This window comes from Gavialis gangeticus, unplaced genomic scaffold (assembly GCF_001723915.1).
Source record: "Gavialis gangeticus isolate Ggan-Ray unplaced genomic scaffold, GavGan_comp1, whole genome shotgun sequence".
Classification (NCBI taxonomy): Eukaryota; Metazoa; Chordata; order Crocodylia; family Gavialidae; genus Gavialis; species Gavialis gangeticus.
The window spans coordinates 46221760-46226348 of NW_017729024.1; the positions used below are offsets into that span (position 1 = coordinate 46221760).

Sequence of the window (4589 nt, forward strand, 5' to 3'; positions counted from 1 at the left end):
GCATCTCCAGCAAAACCAAGGAAGTGATTCTTCCCCTCTACTCAGCATTGGTGAGACTGCAGCTGCAGTACTGTGTCCAGTTCTGGGCGCCGCACTTTAACGAGGATGTGGTAAAGCTTGAGAGAATCCAGAGGAGGGCCACCCTGATCAGAGACTTGCATGGCAAGCCATATGAGGAAAGGCTAAAGGACCTGGGATTCTTCAACCTAAAAAAAAGAAGCCTGAGAGGGGACTTGGCAGCAATTTACTGCTACATCAGGGGAATACATCAAGGGATCAAGGGCTTGATGAACAACTGTTCACCAGGGCACCCTTGGGGAAAACCAGAAGTAATGGCCACAAACTCCTGGAAGACTCTTTCAGGCTCAACATTAGGAAAAACTTCTTCACAGTTAGTCTCCAGACTGTGGAATAGGCTCCCTCCAGAGGCGGTGCAATCACCTACCCTGGAAATCTTCAAGAAGAGACTGGACAGTCACCTTGCTGGGGTCACCTGACCTCAGCTTTCTTTCCTGCCTGGTGCAGAGGGCTGGATCCAATGATCTTCCAAGGTCCCTTCCAGCCCTACAGTTTATGAATCTATGAACATGGTTTCAATGCTGGTGGCATTTCTTTGAGCTAGAGCTCTAGCATTCATTCTCCTGTCCTTCCAGTTGATATGGAGGGTTTTCTGAAAACACGGCTGATGGTTACATTCCAAGGCTTTCAGGTGTTTTGAATACGTTCTTACCGATACAACAGGGTATGGATGATAACCACTTGGTAGATGAGAAGTTTGATTTGGGTCCTGATCTCATGACCATCAAAGACACAGTTTTGGAGATCTCCAAAGAGTACTGGAAAATGTTATTTGAGAGAGACTATAATCATCTATGTTTACTTTTTAGGAAAGGTGACTACCCAGTTAGGGGAAATGCTCAGCGTTCTCCTTGGACTGCCCTCTGATTGTTATATGTAGGGGAGCAGCTAGATGTCTTGGGGTAGGTTGGTAAAGTATCTTGGTTTTCAGGAAGTTGACAGTGAGTCCAAGCATTTTATACAAAGTGGGGTACTGCAAAAAGGAAATTGCCTTATCCGTCTGTGGGATGGGAAAGGCTCAAAGGAAAGGTAATGAGCTTTTTGAATTTTTCACCACTTCTAATACAGCTTAGATCAGTTGTAAAAGAAGATTGTTTCTCTCTGATGGTTTTCTGGTCTTCTTTGTGAAAAGAATTTGTGCATGTGTATGGGTAGGTAGGTGGGTGTAGGGGAAGTTCCCGTGACCTAGCTCATAGGTGTCTCAACTTTCAGACTTGGCAGTCTCAGCCGAGAACAAGGACTAAAGGGATGTGGATGCTGAAAGACAGCCAAGGCTCAGGCATTGTGCTATGCCACTTACCAAAATGTTCACACAGATTATAGTAAAACATCCCGAGGAAACCAGACACTGGTGTAGTATCCACAGAAACATAGGCACAGCACAGGCCTTTTGTCATCAGTTGCCCAGCAATGTACCTCCATGCTAGGAGAACACTGAGTCTGTAAAAGATAGAGAGTGAATTAGAAGTGCAAAGTGCTATGATGCTTTGCACTCTGGGAGCTGTGACACCATCTGCACTAGGTCTGGGACATTTCCGTGTTTCTTCTTGACCTGCCAGTCCTCTACTGCATGTATTCAAAATGCATATTTAAGCATGGAAACTCCAATGGCACTTGCCTGAAGGATTCAGTACAGATAATTCTGGAAACCAGCCCAGATTGTCCATCTGCTCTTAAAATGTACAGCACAGAATGAGAAAGTGAGTGACAAATAGCATCAATTGATTTCATGGTAATGACTTTTGGAGCTCGCTGCCAGTAAAGTGATCTGCATTCCATCCCAGGACTGCCAAGTGTTGGCCAGGACTTGTGGAGACCTTGTGCCATGGCAGTAGGTACTGCAGCCTGCATTAGCCAGTCTGAGACTTAGGATAGAAATAGATGTTGCCAAATAAAGCAGATCAGCTGCCCCAGGATGTGTCCTGGCATAGCTGATCCATTTCATTGGATGAAACACACATTGTCCATTGTCCAACTTGACTTTGTGAGCCAATGGGGAAAGTGTTCCCTGCTTCCAGAGATGCACCCCAGAAATCCCAGGAACACATCACTGGAAGTCAGGAAAGCTGGGGCACTCCAGTGTGGTCCTCAGTCCTGGGGCTAGGGCCACCAATCAGCTGATTGGTGGCTTTGGTCCCAGGGCCATACCAGTGTCCCAACTTTCCCTGCTTTCAGAGGTATGTCCCTGGGATCTCTGGGATGCATCTCTGGAATTTAGGAAATTTGGGGTAACCTAGTTACAGAGACATGCCCTTGGTAATCTCCAGGACCAGTGTCTGGAAGCAGGGAGCCTTGAATTTCCCCTCATGCAGAGGCATGCCCTGGAGATTGCAGGGATGTGTCCCTGAAAGCAGAGAAAGCCCAGGAGGCACTTTGGGGGCTTGTGGAGCCCAATCCTGCACAGGAATTCCCAGGGCATGCAGTACTGGGTCCCTCAAACCCTGGGAGCACCTGCCTGGGGCAGTGGGGGAGTGTGGGCACCTCCAGCCTGCCCATTCTCTCCAGCCATAAAGCAAATACATGTCTGCTGCAATAAAGCAGCGCAAGTTGTAACTACCTTTATTCCACATTATGGCACAACAAAAGGTATAGATGACTATTTGCTGTCACTTTATACAGCCATAACATTTTTTATGGTGGCACAAAGCTGAGGAACAGCAACATCTGTTCCTCCTTCTACCCTGCAACTGCATGATATCTAGACACTGGCACAAGTACAGAAATCAATCATCTAAACTGATCAATCCAGAGCATAACAGTGATGGCTGGTGTTATAAGAGCTGGAAGATGATCAAACACACCTGGAACATGGCAAGTGTTATCCTGTCTCTCCTGCTTTTCTCCCTCTCTATTTTTCTTATGAGTAATGAAACTTTGTCACTGACTGCTGACAAGGACTGAGCAGTTGGGTTTCACAAAAATCCAAATGAAACTGAACCTCTCGGTAGTAGGGTGATTAAAACTTCCCAATAGCCATTATTTTTGTTTATACCTTTTGATTTCCAGGGGACAAACCTCTTTTTTTTTTAATTTGAAGAGTCATTTGTGGTACAGATACGATCAAAGTAATGACAGATCTGATGTTATCACGATGTTTCCACCATTACTGCTGTTGGTGAAAGGTAGCAGAAATTTCCCCAAACTAAGCTATAATAGGAGAAGCAAGCACAGCAATATAGCTTAGGGACAGACTAGTAAATGTGGAAAGTTAAGTGTTAGTGTTGGGTTTTTTCAGAATTGCTAACTTTCTTTTAAGCTCCTAAATAAGGACCAGACTTTCAGAACAGCCCAGCACCCCTTCTGCAGATAGAATACTTAAATAGAACTGACTTCTGAAAATCTGGTATTAATATGCTGCCCTTTTTAGTGGGGCCATATCTGGTAAATTTATTTACAGTGCTTACTGTAATGGATTATTTTTCCATTTATATCATTTACTGAAACAACATTTTAATCCTTATTATTGCCAACTGTTGTCGTTCTTTGATGATTTATTTAAAGCATCCCTTCCTGGAGTCATGTGATTATGTCAGAATGTCAGCTTTTGATAAAAGAAAGTTAGTTTCTAGCTTTCAAGTAAATGGAATTAATCTAGACAGCCGATGGAACCTGAGCTTTTTTTTTAACCAGAGAATGTCTCTTTAACCACAGTTGGCACGAGTCAACAGAGTCTGCTCGGACTTGACATAGAGATTAACTCTGTTTTCTCAAGGCTTATAATTGTTTGCTCTGCCTTGAAATGGAAATTTGATAAATGGATTAAGGGACCTTGTAGAGCTTAGCAAAGTTTTCTGGAAGAGCTTCAGCTTCCTTTGCTCAAATGTTGTTTTACATCTAATCGACACATCTGCATAGTGAATCCCAGCCAATGGTGGTGACTGTGCACTCAAGTTAGTCACAGAGCATAAAGGGTCCCATTTGCTCTCAGGGTCTTTTCTCTAGGCCTGTTGTTTGTCTTATGCTTCTCCTGTTGGGGCTCAAACAGATTCCCCTCCATGCTCAGAAATGTTGCTTTGCTTGAGAAACAGTTCTCAGGCATCATATCTCTAGGAAGGACTTCCTGAGGATCCAAGTCTTGCCCTGTGTTGTGGCAGGAAGGAACAGAACCTAGAAACCCTCTTCTCCCTCTAGTGACCTAGACCACATTCGAGTGGGAATCCTGATTTGTAGCTGAGACCATCAAGAGCCTGGACCTTGTTCACGGGAGCTACAGAGGCTTTCATCCAATGAGGCTACAGAGGCTTTCAAGGCATTCGGTAAGTCAATGCTTGTTTGCACTAGTACTTAGTAAAAGCAGTGACTTATTTCCAGGAAGGCTCCCCTCGGGAACATTCCCCTTACTAGTATTCTGATGTCACTCCTTATAACAGTAACAGCTGCTTAGAAGGAGCATAGCCCCAGGGCATTGACATGTTGCTACAATGTGTAGGCCAGGGAAACTCATTAAGCCAGTTCAGAGCAGCAAAGCAGTGTCTCCAACTGTGGGCCCTGGGACCCAAGGATTTGATCTC

At 44.7% G+C, this 4589-nt stretch overlaps 1 long non-coding RNA gene across 1 annotated transcript; it reads left to right on the forward strand.

Moving 5' to 3' along the window:
• The first annotated feature begins 614 nt into the window (after positions 1-614).
• On the forward strand, positions 615-4154 carry LOC109298201. Its single transcript, XR_002097527.1, has 3 exons — positions 615-722; positions 971-972; positions 4144-4154. It is a non-coding gene; the product is annotated as an uncharacterized LOC109298201 (long non-coding RNA).
• The last annotated feature ends 435 nt before the right edge of the window (positions 4155-4589 follow it).